The 19,702-nt window shown below is 44.1% G+C and overlaps 1 pseudogene; it reads right to left on the bottom strand.

Annotated features, from left to right (window-relative positions):
* Positions 1–12,637: 12,637 nt before the first annotated feature.
* LOC118615062 lies at positions 12,638–13,207 on the bottom strand (annotated as a pseudogene).
* Between the last annotated feature and the right edge of the window lie 6,495 nt (positions 13,208–19,702).

Below are 19,702 nucleotides of genomic sequence, written 5' to 3'. Positions count from 1 at the left end.
TCTGGTGGTTGCTAACCCCCATTCACTGCTTCCCATAGTAGTAACAATAATAATAGTAGTAATAATTAGTATTACAGCAGTTCACACTTCCTGAGCACTTTTTATGTGCCAGGCACTCTTGTAAGTAATATACTTTATCCATAGTTACCTGGTTAATTTTCATAAAGACTCTATGAATGAGTTAATTTCATCCCCATTTTAAAGATTAGGAAACTGAGGTAGAAACAGAGATTAAATCATTTGCCTAAACTGGACTGAGACAGAACATGGATTTGAACCCAGAGTGGGTGACTCCAAAGGCAAAGCTCTTAACCATTAATAACCATTAATAAGTCACAGCTAACATTTCAGTAGTGATTACCCAGTGGCAGCTGCTCTTCTAAGTTTTCACATGTATCAGCTCAGCTAATCCTCACAGGTATAACTATTATTCCCATTTTACAGATGAGGCAACCAAAACAGAGAAAGGTCAACATACTTGCCCAGGTCACACAGCAAGGAAGCGGTAAAAGAAGAACTTGAACCCAGACAGTTTGGTTCCAGAGACCACAATCTTGTGCACTGAACTGTACCCCGGTGCCATGACTGGATTTAAGGGTAATCTGAGAGCAGTGGCCATGGCTTACATTTCTCTGCATCATTTGCGGCGCCAACACTGTAGAATTTAATACACGCTTAATAGTCAATGAATTTTCTTCTAAAATAATCCTGATATGTATGGAAATCATATTCCAAGTTCATTGCAGAAAATCTGGAATATATGGATAGGCTCCAAGAAGAAATGCAAGTCATCCTCACTACAACAGGATAACAACAGCTAAGGTTTTGGTGTTTTTCCAGTCATTGTTACAAAATAGAGATCCTACTCTATGTCTCGTTTTGTAACCTCCTTTTTTCTTATCATTGCATCGCAAACATTTTCCCATGTTCTTATGTTTTCTTCTGCAACTTCCACAGAGGAATAATCTGTGATTGCTCAAGTGTCCTGCTCAGGGTGCTGCCAGCAACGAACCAGAGTGTCCCCCACAAACAGTCCCCTCCCATCGACCTCTCCATCCTCCACATGTGCCCACCCTATACACACAACCCTCTTCTACTTTCGAACATCTCTGGAAAATTCGTGGCATTCCCTCTGCCTTCCTCCTTAGACTCAGGGTCTCCTCCACTCCTGCCAAGGGTGTGTCCCCATCCTTCTCAACACTCTATATCTCAACTATCCTGTTTTCCCCTCCCCAAGTCACTCTGCACCCTTCTCACACCCTCCCTCAGTCATGATCAAATTTCCCCATCCTGTGCCCCATTCTCACAGGACTTGCTAGAGACAATCCAAATCTAACAGCAAGCTGGCATTAGGGCAATGTCTGTTGCAACACACAGACAGGGAGGCGATGCCAGCTAAGGCGCTAGAGGCTATAGCGTGGGAGTACCTCCCAGGGATACAGGTGAATTTTGAACAGGGTCCTCAGAGACACAATGCCTTTACCCAAAGGGGTGTCTGCTGGTATGATTTCAAGCTATCAGACAGGGCCTGTGAGAGCTATTTTGGCATAGGGTGCCCTTTTGATGTACTTTAAACCCCAACAGGGAGGTGGAGGCCTAATCCACTCCGAGGGTGGGGCAGCCTGGGCGCCTTGCCCCATTAAGATAGAATGAAAGGCTTTTGAAGGTGGTAGCTCAAGACAGGTGGCTTCTTGATTCTAGCCAAGGTGTCTCAACCAAGTTTGGGGATACACGGGGCCTGTGCAGACAGTCAAGAGGATGGGGGAACCCTGTGTGGGGTGAACAGGGAGCTGGGACTTCTTCCAGATTTGCTCTGCCTGCAACCTATGCTGTGTGACTTCAAGCACGTGCCTATACTTCTCTGGCATCATTGTCATAATAGCACCTCACAAGTTTTTCTAAGGATCAGATGAGTGAGATAAGTTCAGTACAAGTGCTTTGCCAAGAGTAAAACCCTAAAGTCAGGTGTGGTTAGGCCTCTTTCCTTTTTTAAAGGGTGCTGACAACAACTTCATTTTAAAGGAATTTCCTCCCTAGCTGCATTTCCCACTACAGACAAGCAGGGGTAGTGGTGGTGCTGGGGGACTTGATACTCAAGGAACCATGCCTGAGACCCCTGAGCTCTGGGCCACTGCAGCCGCTTATTTTTGCCCCCAGAGCTGCTGAGATTTTACTACTGGTATTAATTGAGGTCCAGTCCTGATTCATTTCAATAATGTGTGGGATGACTAGGGCCTGGGTTGCCTGAGATTGAGGGGTTTCTCAGGACATGGGATTTTCAATGCTAAAACCAGGCCATTTGGGCACATGAGATGGTTCATCACCATAGGTGCACCTAGGATTGTATGGGTCAGCTGTGCATGTAGTTTTTCTGGTGTGGTATCTATATGTCCAGTGTGCTGAATGTGGTATGTGCGTAATTATTCATATTTGTGTGCAGTGGGTATAGTGTGGATTTGTTGGTACATTTAGATTTTGTGTGTTGGGTGTATGCTGCTGAGTGTATAAATATGTGATGTGTGCATGTGTTTGTGAGATGTGTCCATATGCATAGGGCTTGTATCTGTTGTAATTAGTGTGGTATGGGTAATGTATGCTTGCCATTTGTGTGCAATGAATGTATGTTTTCTTCAGCAGGAGTTTAAGTATATATTTTGTGTTTGGTGTAGTGTGGAATGCATGCATGTCATTCATGTAAGGAGGGAACAGTGCATTGTGGGGGGTGTGTGTGTGTGTGTCCGTGTGAAGTCTAACTCCATGTGTGGGTGTGACTCGTGTAGTCTCTTGGTAAATACATGGTGTTTGTAGTGTGTGCATGTGTAAGTGCTGCACTGTGTGTTGTGTGCTGTTTTGTTATGGAATGTATTCATGTCTTTGGCAAGCCGAATGAACGCTGTTCTGAATTGTGTTCGGTGTGGGGTTTGAGACGTGCCACTAGTGTGTAGATGCACTTGTGTTGTGCTTTACGTATGCTCCTTTTGCCCTGGTGCATGGGCTTTCACGGTCAAGATGTGTGTCATCGGTGAGCCGAAAGCAGTGTGTTGTGTATCTGTACCGGGGGCGCAGTGTCCACATGCGCATGTTGCTCGGGTAGGATGCTCACTGTGGTACGATATGGGCCTCCGCAGTGGGACCCGGCTCGGTGGCTAAGACACGCTGGGGCTGGACCTCCGACCGCCGCCCGCGGAACCGAGCGGCGGTGCATTCTGGGAAGCGGAGCCACGCCCACCGCAGGGGCCGCAGGGAAGCGGCGCGGGCGGTGGCCCTGGGAGTGGAGGCGCCGCGGGTCACGTCGCACCTCACCTGCTGGGGGGCTGGGCTGTGTAAGAGCCGCCAGGTGTTTAAATTGCCGACTTAATAATGCCTCCTGTTGAGCGAGTACAGTGCCTGGATGTATAGCTCCCCTTTTAATTCTCACGGCCGGCCGGCTTCCAGGGGAGTTCTTATCCCCACCGCACTGGTGAGTTACTTGAGGCTCCGAGCGGTGAAGGACCCGCCCCGTTAGGGTCGCTAACACTTCAGTTTGCTCCAAGTGAATTTACGGCGGCGAGAAAAACGCAGGAAAATGGAACTCCCTGGATAGCGTGACCCTGATTTTCCCTGAAAACCTGTCGAGAAGTGCTTGCCAAAATCCTAAAATCTTTCTGAATTTCTCAACTGTGATGAAAAGGGAAGCTAGGTTTAATATCATGAAAACAAGGTTGGAAGAAATATGTTAGATAAGCTTGTATGGTATAATATGCTACTTTCCAGGGGGTATGTAGTTAAAGAAGCTAATTGTTCAAAATTATACTTAATACCCTTTGTGAAGTAAAGGATTGACATCTCTTTTTAAACTCCACATGGTCATACTTCAGAGTTCTTTCTGGTGGGACGTACCTCCTCCTCTTTCCTTCTTTTGAACTTATGCTGTTTTCCTGTGTGTTCAATGTATTAGGTTGAACATATGAAATTGCCCTTTATGTAGATCAAAACTAGTTAAATATTGGCACTTTCATATGTTAAACAATGCGTTCTGGAACACATTTTTACAACATGCGGGGGAAATGTTTATGGTTGATCAGAGTTGTAGAAGTCTTGAGATTCTCACTGATTGGAGCAACTTGCACTTACATATTAAGGCTGGAGGCGTGGCTTAGAGGAGTACTGGCTCACCAGCTAATTGTTAAATATTCAAGAATCTTGCAAACCAGTTGTTAAACCACTGGTAGTTTGAAATCAGCCAGGGAGGGAGAATTTACACCATGGAAATTGGCTTCCCTTCCCACCCTGTTAGAATCCAGTTTGCAGCACACTGTTGGTTGGTTGCTCTTCTTAGGGCAAGTGAAGTCACTTTCCCCAGAACCACATAGATCTCCAAATAGAAATTGAGACTGTGGGAAGAATGGAAGGGATGCTAGGGAGACAACCAACAAGTTCAGTGTTTGTGGGAGAAAACATTGAAAACCTGGAGATGAGCTATCACTTAAAATGAGTACACTTTAGTTAATTATTAAGCGTGTACCATATGCAAGGCACTGTTTAAAGCACTTTGTGTTAACTCATTTGATGCACTTATGAAATTGATATCATTAATATCCCCATTTTATGAATGGAGAAACAGAGGCTCAGGAAAGTAAGTAACTTGGCCAAGTGGTAGTAAGTGGTAGAGTTTGGCCTAATTCCAGGACACATGCTCTTTAACTATTATGCTACCCTTCCTGTATTACATCTGTTAGGTTATGCAGTAATAACAACCCCAAAATCTCAGTGTCTTACAATAATAAAGATTTACCCTTGCTCACATTATATACTGGCTCTGTGTCAGCTGTAGTTTTGCTTTGTATGTCTTATTCTGAGATCTAGGCTGAAAGCAGCCCTTATTGTGGCCTTTTCCCAGAGAAAAAAAGCAGTTCTAGTAACATGATGATTCTTAAGCGTCAAGTAATGTGTAGCATACATTACTTCTCGTCACATTCCCTTGGTGAAAGCACATCACATGGCCAATCTCGACTCAGCGGGGACTGAGAAATAGATTCCCCTACCCCCAGGCATTGCAAGTCACATGCCAACCTGTTCAGTAGTGAATGGTTGGAAACTTTTAGGTTCCCCAGAAGTGGACCCTGAGTCAAGGATTTGTGGTAAGTGATATATTAAGAAATGTTCCTAGGAGAATCCAGGAAAAGAGTGGGGGAGCTAAAGGGAAGAAGGCAAAGCTAAGGGTATAATTTCAAGCAAAGTCCTGGGCTGAGCTTCATCCTGCAGAGGATTCTGGAGTGTAAATTATACCTCAGAGTCTATCCTAACTCAGAGCAGGGAGCTAAGCTTTCATATTTCCACAGCTGTCAGTTATTGGTTAAGGACTGCTTCAAGGGGACATAAGCAACTGGGCACTTTTGGCTTCCTGAAGCTGGGTAAAGCAGCTCCAATAGCCCTGGAGCAGTCCTTCAAAAAGAATCTTAGGTACATGGCTCTTAGAAATAAAATCACACAGAAATTGGAAAGGAACAGAATTTGAAAAGAGATCTGAGAAGATCTGGGCCAAACATCAATAATGTCCACTACAGGAATATTAATGCCATCTGCCACACTGCCTCTATTTTATACTGTCTTATGTTGACATCAAAGGCAAGACATTATTTCTCCTACACTTAATGGCATGTTTTTGATGCCAGGCAGAGGAGCCATGGTTTGCTCCAATAGGAAGAACAGGCAATAGGGAGTCACTACAGTTTTCTCAGTAAATCAGTTGTAGTATTTGATGAGCACATGTGTCTAACACTGAAACCTTCCCAGAGTGAACAAAGATATGTGCAATACCGCAATGCAGTTCTGGCAGTAACCACCCAGAGTTAGCACAGCCTCCACAGGTTAAGGGTACACTCCCCAATAAGACTACCCTACTTAGATGACAGCTGCAAGTTTGAAGGTCCCCAGACCATCCTCACTTCTGACAAACTGGCTACAAACTCATGGATTCTCAAAACCCCTCAGGTTCCATAACTTGCTAGGATGATTTAGCGAGCTCAGGAAAGTGCTACACTTAATGATTATAGTTTTGTTATAAAGGATACAAACCAGAACAAGCCAATGAAGAGACACATACGATGAAGTCTGGGAAGGTCCCAAACATGGACTTTCCATGCATGAACCCTCATGTGAAATCAGAATACATCACCTTCCCGGCATATCAATACATTTACAAACCAGGCTCACCCAAGCTTCGAGTGTCCAGAGTTTTTATTGAGGTTTAATTATATATGTATGATTGATTAAATTCAATCTCTAGCTCCCCTCCCTCTGCAGAGGAAGCTGGGCTGATATCGCAGTTCAAAACCCCAACCCTCTAATTAGGTGATTGGTTTTCTTGGTGTGACCAGCTCCCATCCTGAATCACTCATTAACATAAGCTCAGGTGTGGTCTAAGGGTCCCACCATGATTAACAAAGATGCTCCTATCAGTTGAGAATATCGGGATGGGTGTAGGAGCTCCCTTCCAGGAACCCAGGACAAAGACCAGACAGATTCTTTATTATGCAACATATATCATCAGATTGAAGAATCATATTAAAACCTGAACAACATTTTTTCAACTCCATGGGTAGATATATATATATATATATATATATATATATATATATATATATATGCAAATGCAGTACACCGAAGACAGAAATATTTTAAATGCAACCAGGGAAATAATACAGATATCCTACAAAGGAACTAATACAGAGTAAGAGCAGACTTCTCTTCAACAGTAATAGAGGCTAGAAGATAATGCAATAATATCTCCAAGAGAATTCTAAGATAGGTCGCTCTTTCTTCTTGAAAGGTAACACATAAAATAATCATAGAATACAAAGAAGTATTTTTCTATCATAAGAGAAACTTAATGTTATTGAAGTTATTACCCATTTAAAAGCCGAAACATTATTTAAATTATTTCTGGTGTAAGTCAACCCAAAATGTATCACTCCATCTCTCCCTTCTTAACAGAGGGTTCAGGTTCAACATTAGTGTGATCTTATATAATGAGACTCCAGAGGTTACTGAGATCTCCTAGGCTGTTTGCACCTGCATTAAATGGTCCCACCCTGCTGTGCTTTGTACTTCTCTCTGCATTTCATAATTCTCTCTCACTGCAGCAATAGTTTTATTCAGCCTTTTAATCTGTTGCTGCATTTAACATACATTTGAATATGGGTCAGGGCTCCATGTGACTCGATGGTTGGAGTCCTTTGGGAGCTCTTAACCCAAAGGTGTTCTTTGCTAATTGAAAGGAGTTAAAACCTTACAAATTATTTCAAGTTTCCTCCTGGTCTAGAAAAAGGTTCTTAGGTTTCAGGGAAGAGAAGGAGCCCTAAATGAATTAACCTCAGGACAAGAGGGTTTAATGAAAGGATACAGAAGATTCACGGGAATCCAAGAACAGATACTGCTGTACAGCATGTCCTCATGGAAATTGCCACTGCACATATGCTCTACTCCTTTCTCATTGCACAGGCTCGGCTTATTTATTCATCAGTTCAGAAGTGGATCATCACACCTTTCCCTACTTCCTAGGTGCCTTTCTACAAATCAGCATTTATAATTCAAGAGCCACTACTTAGTGCCCAGTTTCCAACTTCTGAAAAGGCATCTGATGGAAACAGCTCCTCTTTGCTAAGTAAGATCCCACAAAGCTCAAGTAGATGAGCTAGTTACAGCTGAACTGACCTTGGTCAGGTGTCCATCTTGGAGCAATCAGCTGGTACCCTGGAGGACAAGTTTTGATGTAAGCAGTCCCCCGGAAAGGGTGTGTGTGGGCCATGCAATGATTGACATTTCCAGAATACCTCATTAAGACCGTTAACTCCTCCTGGCCAGAAAATGAAAGCCGAGATAGGGACAAGTATAAACTTCAGATCAGAGCAGCACATAATCAGGAACTGTCGGCCCAGGCGAGGATCAGAATGATGAAGAATCATGTCCAGCAGCACTTCGTGGGACCTCAAAGATTTGGTAAAGCTTGTAGGTGGCGTTTCACCCTTGAAGGCTCCATAGTGTCCTATATATAATGTCTGGAATGCAACGGACTCTGAGTGCAAATTCCAGGTCATCTGATTTAAAAGCTGTGAGACCTCAGGCAAATTACAGTCTCAGAGCCTTGAATTCTTCATCTGTAGAATGAGGATAATAGAGCCTTGTCTTGCAGGGCAAGGTTGGGAATTAAATGAAATAATTCGTTTAAGTATTTAACACTGGATCTGGCTCATAGCAGCCACTCACTAAATGTGGACTCCCTTTTCTACCACTTGGGATTTGGGAGCTTCCCCTTCCAAGCTGTGAAATGTGCAGGGACAAAGATCCTATGACCAGTGTCAATAGGTTTCTCACCCCAAATATTCACACCCTCAGAGGAGTTCCTTGCCTCGGGGCTTTGCACCTTGCAAAGGTGAAGCAAACTATTATGGTCCAGAGATGCTCTGATGGGACTACGACCCTCACCTTTTTTTGACTCCTAAAAAATCTGCAAAACAAAATTAGACTGCAAATGGTCTCGAGTCATAACAAAAAAAAATGTGCACGTTAGAAATCAATGAACAGAAGCATGGTGCAACAGCATTGAAGCAATGTTTTGAGAATTAACTAAAATTGTGAAACCACCTGACAGATGTCAGACCCCTGAAGGCTCTCACTGTCTTTAGGCAGTTAAGCAGCTCTGTACAGAAGCAACTGGGGAATGTTGAGAATCGCAAGTCAAACGCCAGCACTGAGGATGAGGGGAGGAGCACTGGATCAGGAGCCCCAGCCCTGGAATTTATTCCCAGCCTTGCTGCTGACTAGCTCTTGTGTCGTTGGTAAGTCACTCTCCCTCTCCAAGCCTGGGTCTCCACACCTGTAAAATAGAAAGATCGGACCAGGTGATTTCTAAGAGACCTCAAACTTGGGAAGGGGAAGAGTATCTTAGTGATTAAAAGAACACTTAGAGTTACCCAGACATCACTTCTAATCCTGTCTCTTCCCTGGGCTAATTGTTGAACCTCTATGCACCTCAGTTTCCTTATATGTAAACTGGGGATAGTTTATAGTGTAAGGTTGTTGTGAAGATTAAGAAAGATAATCCGTGAGTGCATGTAACAATGCCTTGCTCATAGTAAGTTTTCAATGAATGTTAGATATCATTGTTGTTAGTAAATGAGGATTTAAAAAATACTTTTGAAACCATAGTTCCATTAATCCTGCTGACCTTTGAGGCTCCCCAGGCAAGAATCAGTAAGTTTCTGTAGTGTCAAAAGAGGAACAAATAACCAGTTTCTACAACAAAGTCATTGCTCTCCTTCAACTAACAAGTTCCCTTTATTGATGCATTGCTCCTTGCAAGAAAATAATATTGAAAGCCAGGCTTTGGAGAGAAGGAAATAATTTCATAAATGTTTTCGGCCTGGAGGACTTGACCATTAAGGTTATTGTAAGCTAGGCTAGAGAGAACTCAGTATATGGCACAGAACAGTATTTCTCTAACTTTCCTGAGAGAGAACTAAATACGGATTCTTGGGTCCTGCCCCAGATTTACTTGATCATACTCTTAGGGCCCAAGTTACAGCTTTTCGTCAGGGAAATTTAAGAAACCCTGATGGAGAGGGTGTGCCTACCCCTCAGGCCCTGTGCACTGTGGGGAAAAGGAAAAGGGCCAAGGGAGCAGCGGATTCCATGTGTGAGAACTGACTCCCAAGGTCGCATGGGGAGAGGTGACTGAATATTATCTGCTAGGTGCAGGTTAAATGGGAAAGGTCCAAGATGCCCAACTGACAAGTTATCTTCTCCCTTCCCAACTCCCACTCTCTGAGGTGGAGCTCATGAGACAGATTAAATCAGTAACAGGGAAAAAAAAAAAAAAACAACAATATCTTCTTCGCACATCTGAGCGTCCTATGAATGAATTGTTGCTCTTATGTCACATCATCATTGTTATTGAAATGTCACATCATTGTCATCAAGCAGTCTTCATCTAAGTCTCCAGTTCTGAAGCCTTACAGGTCTGCGTCCTGCAGGAGCTAAGCCAGGTTCCAGCCCCTTTATGTCCAGGAAGCTGCCCTTGGCCGTCTGGGCAGGAACCAGAAAGCACTTTTCCTGTCTGGTTAGTAAATGGTTTGGGGCCAGGAGGCTGGGGATTAAATCTCCCCCAAGGGATCACACAGCCACTAAATTAAAGGGTGAGCCCACGAATGGTTTTTGAAATTCCCAGATCAGTATGCTTCTCTGGCCTTGGCACTCCGGGTTTCCCTTCTGGTCACACTGCTCCCAGGATGAATGGCTTGTGTCCCTGGGACTTCGATCAGTTTCTGAGTGTGAGTTTCTTTTCTTTTTTTAGTCACTTTTCACACTGCCCTGGTAGTGATGAAGAACTCTGAAATTCTGGACAACTAATCTTTTTATTATTATTAATTGTGGAAATAATCATAATAATAAACTCAGATTTGAATCATCTATACTTATTTCAGTTTTTAAAAAGTGTGGTAAAATACATATAACAAAGTTACCATTTTAACTATTTTTAAAGTGTACAATTCAGTGACTTTAGTACATTTACAATGTTGTGCAACCATCACTGCTATTCATCTATTCCTGAGTATCTTCATCACTTCAAAAGGAAACACTGTACCCATTAAACAGTCGCTCCCTATCCCCCTTCCCCCGGCCCGTGGCAACAACTGATGTGCTTTCTATCTCTATGGATTTGCCTAGTCTGAACATTGCATATGAATGGAATCATAAAATATGCAGTCTTTTGTGTCTGTCATCTTTCACTTATCGTATGGTTTCCAAGGTTCATGCATGTTGTAGCATATACCAGTACTTCATTCCTTTTTAAGATTGAATAGTATTCCATAGTGTTGATATATCACATTTTGTTTATCCGTTCATCAGTTGCCATACTTTATAGTTTTAATGTGCTTTTATATACCTTATGTTATTTAATCCTCACAAATACTTTGGGAGGTATTCAGGGCAGGTACTATTCATTATTATTATGATTCTCCCTACTTTACGATGAGGAGATTGAAGTTCATAAAGGTGGAATTACTTGTCCAAGTTCCCATAGATGGTTAATGGCAAAACCAGAAGCAAAGTCCAGGTCTCTGGAGTTTGGACGACCAAAACTCTTATGGGACAGTTTGCTTTGTAATCACTTAGTGGTGTCTTTCCGCCAAGAAGATTCTGCTTGGATATGTGCTCACTATGGCAAGGCAAGTGAGGACCAGTGAGGGTTCAACTTTGGACAATCCTAATTTTGGACAGGCCTCGTTTTGTCCGTTGGTGAAGTTGGACACTGTCCACCAAGGCCAGATCTCACCAGGCCTCTGCTCAGACCTCACTGAGGACTCCCCTTCCATCTCCATGTGAAACACACTTGCCTAAGAATGCCATAGGAAGCTGGAGCCCAAGGAGGGCAGAGACTGGATCTTACTACCCTTTACTCTCGCAGCACCAACCCTGGCTGAGGGGCTCCATAAATGTTTGCCCACTGAGATGTTTTAAGGGCTAAGGGTGCTCTGATGTTTGCTCTCTCTCCTCAGTGATATGTTGTCAGTAGCGATCTCCCACCCTCCAGAGCAACCCCTTTTGCTTTCTTACTTAAAATGAATAACAAGCAGGTAGGAGCTCCAGCTCTTTAGCACAAATCAGATCTTTGGAGAGTGAAATCCTGCTCTGCAGCAATGAGGGTTTTATTCCTGCTAAAATAACAATAAAACCACATAATGAAAAGTTTGGAAAACTAAACAAAGCAACAAAAATTACCCATAATCTTACACCCAAACACAACTGTTATTTTGAAGAATTTCCTCCCACTAGAATTCTTTCCTCCCTTCTTTCCTTCCTTCCTTTCCTTCTGTCATGAAAGTAATACAAAGTATTGTAATATTTTAAAAATTACCTAATATCTCACATCTATAGACAACCACTGTGAATACTTTGCATATTTCCTTCCATTCTTTTTCAATGCCTTGTTTTCATAACTGAGATTGTATATTCATACAGAATATACAATGCTCTTAGTGGATATGTATTTTCTTGTGTCACTAATTTTTTCTAATAATAAAAACAATATATATTATAGAAATTTCTGGAAAAAAAACTACAAAAAAAGGAAATAAAAATTACCTAGAATTTTTCTTCCACATATAGAAATTTTAACATGCATTTGTTTTATGTAGTTATAATCTCACTGAATATAGTTTTAATTTTTCCCCACCTATCTTTTAAGCATTTTCCAATGTTGTCTCATAGTCTTTATAATTAATTTTATTTTGCATTTTATTTTTTAATAGGTTAACACATTTACATTCCAAAGATTCAAAGGGCATTTAGTGGAAAGATTTCTTCCCACCTTGTTCCTCATTTGCCCATTTTTCCTCCAATGGCACTGACTGTTAACCCATTTCCTGTGAGGCCTCTGTGAAGGACCCTTCTATGCATATCTAAACAAACACATGTACACTTAAATGTATTCCTTCCCGAGCCCCCTCCTCATTTTTTAAACAAAGAATAATGAACTACCACTCTATTCTTCACCTTCCTTTTTAATTCAACAATATATCTTAGAGGTCTTCCTATTTATATTCAAAGAGAGCTTCCTCAATCATTTTGTTTGTTTGTTTGTATGTTTGCTTATGAGAACAAATCCACTTTATTTACTAAATTTAAATCCGTGAGGGGTACAGCATTACACGGATTCTGTGTTCAATGGCCTTAGCAGGAAGTTTGCTTTGGAATTTGGCACAAATCATGCCACTGTTTCCATGAATACAAATTACCTATCCCCAAATTACCCTAGTTTTGTTCAGTTTGCCACCAGGAGTCACCGTGTTGTTCTTTGCCTTGAACACATAAGCACATTTCTTGCTTAGATAAAACTCAGTCTCATCTAGAGCATAAACGACTTCAATTTTAAGAAGAGTGGTGTGTTCCCTCTGGTTCTGGAGACCCCGCCTATAGCCAGCAAAAACTGGCTTTGGACCATAGCCTTCCAGACATATTTGTTGTCTTAGAAGTCCTGTTCTCAGCAGGCCTCCCAGGCTCCAAGATGGTAGAAAAAGCAGTTATTTTTTTTTATCCCTCATAGGATTCTCCTCTATATATGTGAAGCATAATGTATTAAACTAAACTCCATAAATGAACATTTAAGTTGTTTCCAATCTGTTGTAAACAGTGACTAATATTGTACATATATCATTTTACATATGTGAACATCCATCTGTCAATAAACTCCTAGAAGTGAAATGGCAGGGTCAGAAAGGAAATGCATTTATAATTTTGATAGATATGGCCAAACCACACTCTAGGCTAGCAGCTGCAGCAGACAATTTAACCCAGAGTCTAGCCTTACTTACTTTCCCATCTTTTGTTATCCCTAAATAACAGAGTTAGGACCAGCTGCAGACATAAACCAATTTTCCTTTTGGCCAAATGTCATCTGCATTATTTTGAAGACCTATTAGGTGACAGGCACTTGTTGGATGCTGAGAAACAGAGACAAGCCCTTGCCCCTGCCCACCAGTCCCTAAACTTCACAGAGAAGGAGCTGGGTCTGGTGTGCAGGAAGAGGTGGGCGGGCCACTGGTCAGGGCATCTTTCACAGAGGAGAAAGAGCAGCTGAGGGCTTCTTTTTTTTGAGGATTAATTTCACCAAGTAAAATTCTAGGCCAGAGGGGCTGATTATCTGTTAGTCTCTCCTGACTCACAGAGGACAGTTGGCAAGGGGGGTGACAGGGACGATCTGGGGGCAGATTGAGTGGGCGGGGTTTGGGAGTCTCTCTGATCAGTCCTGGACAATGGGCGTCTCCAAAATAAGGCAGAGGGTCTCTGAGTTGAGACAGAAGAGAAGGGAGAGTGGCTAGTGAGGACTGCCAAGGAGAAGTTCCCCATTTCCAAGCTCTGGTGCAGAACACAGCTACTTCGTGGGGAATGACCACTCTCTCTGTCCCACCCCAGAACTGGGTACACCCTGTACAGGCCATAGTTCACACCCTGCTGGTGCAAGCTGCAGAAAGTCTGTCCACCCTCTGCCCCACCAACCAGACTGCAAACCCTGGAAACTGGTCTGGTGGCTCAGAAGCTCCGGCTCCATCCCGAGGAACAAGGGTACCCGTTTTACCATTTGAGGCAGAAACCAGCATGGTTTCAGCTCCTCTAGTTCATTTCCTAGAATTTTAGAAAAACAGAACAGTTAAAAATCTCTTAAAGAAAATCAAGGACTGACTTATTCCCCCAGCAGCCCACCTGTTTTACCAGTAAGAAAAACGAGACCCAGAAAGGTTAGATGGACTGCCTGAGGTCACATACAGTTAGAGGCAGACTAGGTCTGGAAGCAGGGCTCCTGACTCTGCATCTAGTGCTCTCTGCTCCGAACCTGGGGATGGAGGTTAGGATGGTGACTTAGATATGTCTCTGGGGCCAGAGAGGGGAGACCAATGCTGGAGCTAGAGGCAGAGTCAGAGCTGGGGTAGGGTTGGGGGTCAGCTACACCCATCCCAATTGCTGGGTTATAAATCCTCTAGGAATTCCAGATAATCTACTCACATCCAAGTTCCCTGCATGAAAGCAGGTTTGCCAACATGGGTTGCAGAGAGGCAGAAGAAGAGGCCCAGAGAAAAGGATCTTGTTCATGTCATGGAGAAGGGCCTAGCTGAGAGAGGGGGTGGCTAGGACACCGGGTTCAGGGAACCATCTGAGGGGGAAGCCGTCCCAGCCTGTACTCCCTGGGGGCCCGGGGTGGCTTCTAACAGTGACTCAGGGCCTATGGGCCATGTTCCTGGGAACCTAGCCAGAGTGTGGAGGGGTGGCAGCGGGCCCAGACCCCTCTGTTTCTTGGACAAAAGGTAGGAGGCTACTCCTCTCCTGGCCTCTTAGGCTTCTTTGGAAGCTGCTTCAAGCATTTATCAGAAATTGATTTTATCTGCGTAAAATCCTTAGGAGAGTTTCAACTTGGGCTTTAGCTTCTGAAGTGCCTTTCTGGATACCCCTGAGTTCCTGTCCCATCCCCAGCCAGGGATTTTTGAGGGGTGAGGGGCACGTGCATTCCTTTCTCCTGAAGTGGAAGAGGAAAAAAATAATTCACCTGCTAGAGAGGACAGACCTGAATGAAAGGATGAAATAACAAAACTGCCTGTTACGTCAGTGGGTGGGGGCCTTCAGGTCCCTTGGCTCCTGGATAGCACCCCTCTCTGTGGGAAGGTTTTGCAGATAGGAAACCTAAAGCCCAGGATGAAGAGAGGACAGAACCCAAGGCTGGGGCTCCATGGCCATTTGTCTGGACAAAGTGACTCCACCCATTTTAGGCCCTTGCCCTGAGGGCCCAGTCCGCTCCCCAACTCTGGCATTTTCTATTCTCTGCTATTTTGTGTCGTTATTTGTAAAAAGCACACATGTGACTCTAAATTGATTCCCTGACTTGAAGTTTGAAAAACACTTTAGTGGATGGCAGACGGATCCCCCCACCCTGTCTGCAGGTGGGCAAGGTGGACAATGAGGACCCAGGTATTTTGTGCCAACGTTCAACTATACCCTCTGGGGACACAGGGAAAGCTACACCTGTCTGGTGCCATAAGACTTCCTATATTTAAAACAAGGCTGAAGCAAATTAAAGGCAGAATCAGTGCCTCTTAAGGACTATAGTAGTCTGCCAGAGCTGCCATGACAAAATACCACCGACTGGGTGATTTAAACAAATTTACCTTCTCACAGAGTAAGAGGCTGGAAGCCCAAGATCAAGGTGCCCAAAAGCTTGATTTTTCCTGAGGCCTCTCTCCTTGGCTCGCAGACAACCTCCCTCTCGCTGCCCCTTCACATGGTCATCCCTCCGCGCATGCACCACCAACCAACCGTGGTGTCTCTCTAAACGTCCTAATCTCCTCTTCTTAGGAAAACACCAGTTAGATTGGATTAAGCCCACACCAATGGCCTCATTTTAACTGAATTGCCTTTTTAAAGGCCCTATGTCCAAATATGGTCACGTTCTAAGGTACGGGGGGGTGGGGATTAGGGCATCAACACATGAATTTGGGGGGACGCAATTCGGTCCATAGCAAGGATCCACTATGTACACAACACAGTAGCTCATGCACCTTCACCCCAACCTGGGAGCTGCAGGCCTTATTCCTGTTTTAAAGACAAAGAGTCTGGTGTTGGAACAGGCTGATAATGGTTCACAGTTGGCCAGCTGACAAGTAATATGATGAACCCAGCTGCCATCCACCAAGATACTTTTGAAACTTCAGGTCATAGAATCAATTTAGTGAGTTACATGAGTGTTTTCCAAAAATCATGACAGTATTTGAGTTCATTCTCTGCTCTCTTGCGTATCGCCTTTCAGGGGAGAAGCAGTTGGAACTAAAGGTACTTTAGAAGCTAAAGCCCAAGTTGAAGGCCATTCTGCAGGTGGATGGGTAATGAGTGAGGCCAGAGGAGTGGGAGGAGGAAGTGCCTGGGCAGGACCTTGTCCAGATGGAAGCAAGAGGAGATGGCTTTCCAGGCAAGGATGATGAGAGCGGAAAGGGCCTCCTAGAACACAGTCTACTCCTTCCATTTCATTGATAAGGAAACTGAGGCCCAGAGAGGAAGAAGCGATGCGATGCTTGAGCATTGTGTATCTGTGTGAAAGTCTTGTCTTCTCCCTCTCCTCAAGGCTGGGCAGTGTCGTTGGTTTCTCTGTGTTCCCTTAGGGCCCAGCGCATCATTCAGAATGGAGATTCAGATGTTTACAGAAGACTGTAGACAAGAGACACTGGGAGGAAATGGGACAGTAGGGGAGGGGGATGTCTCAACTTTATGCCCTGACCTCTAATGGTGTGTAAAGGTGTGCACTACACCTGAGGTAAAAGCAAGTGATTGCTAATCACAAATAATCCTGAGCATGAGGATGTGAATTACACACACACACACAGACTCTGCGTGCGCATGCGCGCGCGCGCACACGCGCACACACACACACACACACACACACACACACTTTAAACTTTTCATATAGAGGGATACCCTTCAGCCAATATGGAGTCAGCATCAAAGGGCCTTTCTCTCTCTTGCCTCCTCTTCCCCGTTTTGCCTGCATCCCCTGGTGTTCTCCAGGTCTTCCCATGTTTCTTCAACTAAAGTTTTTGCTAGAAAAAAGTCTTTCTTTGACTAAAATCAATCACTTCTCAAAGTGTCTGTTATTTTGCTAAAAGACCTGCCTAGTAGTATAGTGGCAAATGTTGAATGATTAGCTCTTCAGGGGAAAAAATATATCAATAACTTGGAAAGAATTGATAATAGTAAAATTATAGTTAAATAACTAGGAAGTGATGAGTTTTGAGTATGTGTTACTTTTGTTTTTAATATAATTTATTTAATTGTGAGTTTATATATTATGCATTCTCAACAATTGGTCCTTTGTGGAGGACAAAAATAATCTTACTCTTTCTATAGCTAAAACATAGATATATACATTCAGTATGTAAGCAGACATACAGTATATCAGTAATACTAAAATTTCATGGTGAGGCTGGTAAAATGGAAAATAATGTCTGAAAAGGATCCTTAGGAGGAAATGATGAACAAAAGTTTGAGAATAATTATACTAATTTGTATAATTTAATTTTAATGGTGGCTGAGTTTAGCAATCAGCTCACAAAATTTCTGAATATTTAACAGTTGGCTCTTGCAAGCCTGTATGAGCTGGCTCCAGTATACCCCCAGACCTGCCCACCTAGGGTGATGTGTTGGGGTAGGGAACAAAGTAAAGAAGGGAGAGAGGAAACTTCTCTGCCACCCAAGCAGTTCATCAGGCTGGTAGAAAAGATAGTGAGCCATGGGTATTAAGAGGACAAAGAGTCTCTGGACTCCCAGCAAATCAATAGAGGGTGTCCCTCTGTCAACTACCGAGTCCTCGCCCAAGATAATGAGTCCTGGCCCATGTCATCTCATCAGGTGATTCCCATGTCCTCCAAGGCCTAGTCAGCATGGCGGACAGGTGGTAGCATCCTGTAGGGCCCTTCACCCCAACAGGGCACGACAGAGATTTGCATACACACCCTCACCTTTGCCCTGGATGGGAGGCCCAGAGAATTCAAATCATCATTGTTCGGTGCCTCCAGTTGGGTGGTTCCATTGAAAGGCCTACCTCAGGCCTACCCAGAGATCAGGAGAGGAGGGGATCCGTTTTCCACTGGGAACCAGAAGGGCCCATTCAAAGATGTTCCTCCTCATCAGATGTTCCCAAGTTGTGACTAGGATGACACAGCCCGCAGTGCTTGATTAGGTTGGACCCACGGAAACTTGGATGGCTTTGGGCACCCTTTCAGTGCTGGCTGGGTGTGGAAGAGGAGTTGGGTGACCCCAGGCATGCAGTTCCCAACAGACACCAGCACTGGCCCCCAGTGGAGCCTTCAGCTACTGCAAGGTGGAAGGGTGGGGGAAGAGGGTGACCTCCTGGAAGCATTAACAGTGGTTGCTCTAATTGCTTCAGGGGAACTCACCCAGTCAGCCAAAGGCACTTTGTTTTCTGTAAACAGGGCAGAGAGGAGGCATGTGGGAACCTTGGAAGAAGCAGTTCTCTCTTTCCCCTAATCTGTCTCTTCCCCTTTCGAAACCCATTAGGAAGTTAGAGTCTTGCCTGCTAATTCCAGAGGCTCTCTGGACCCTTCACAAAGCCTGTGCATGGCTCCTCAGAACCTCATGGTACCTGTTTAAAAGTCCAGCGGCATCTCAAAAGGTTCAGCCTGAAAGCCGCCCCAGACAGAGAAGTTCCTCTTTAGTCTTGCCTGTCAGTTTCCCTGCCTTGCAAAATGAACCTAATCATTGCCTTCCCACCCAGTCAAAGAGTGGGAGTTAATTGTTAAGTGTTGAGTGCTCCAAGACTCCCAGTCAAGATTCAGGTGGTTGTGGGGAGAGATATCATTGCCCATTTGTGCCCCCAGGTGCCCTGAGGCTTCCTTTTATAAAGGTCATTTATCCAATGAGCTCTTTCACTCATGCCCCAAAGACTCCCCGGAGACTTGTTCCATTTGCTACTCACAGAATTGTCTCCCGACCAGCTTCCAGCTTCAGAGCTTTTTCAGGCCTCCCTAAGGAGTCCCTGAGGCCAGCCTGTTAGGCGCTGAGGGAGGCTAGGACCTGCACTAGCAAGTGATGGTCAGCCTCCAGCATAATCTAGGAAGGGGTTGGCCATAGGTCTCCAGCTGGGAGGGCTGGCCAAGGTCAGCTTTTAGTCCTCATACTCACCACACCCTCCCCACCTCAGAGCCTTTGCACATGCTGTTCCTTCTGCCTGGAACTCTCTTTTTTTAATTTGAGTAACTCCACCTTATTTTTCCTAGCCTAGCCCAACCATCACTCCTCCAGGAAGAAACCTCCTTTCATTCCCACATTTATAACAAATCTCTGTGATTATAGTGTTCACAACAAAGGGTACCTGTTTAACGGAGCTAACTCTTTGGGGTATGAATATTTGTTTAATGCCCCTCTCTCCACTAGAAGCCTCCCAAGAGCAGGTGGAATTTCTGGTTTTGCTCATCATTATACCCAGTCTAAAGATTTATTGAGTGAATGAATGAAATGTGTTACCACTACCCTCTCCTCGTGGCATTCTCCTCTTTGTGCTGCAGTCAACTAACTGTTTACACGTCTGCCTCTCTAGGACTTGAAGCAATGAGATGAATTGGTGAAGAATATTGGGTAGTGGAGCCACACTGACTGGGTTCCT

This window comes from Rousettus aegyptiacus, unplaced genomic scaffold (genome assembly GCF_014176215.1).
Source record: "Rousettus aegyptiacus isolate mRouAeg1 unplaced genomic scaffold, mRouAeg1.p scaffold_m13_p_1, whole genome shotgun sequence".
Lineage (NCBI taxonomy): Eukaryota > Metazoa > Chordata > Mammalia > Chiroptera > Pteropodidae > Rousettus > Rousettus aegyptiacus.
This window is presented reverse-complemented; position numbering and strand designations above follow the sequence as displayed.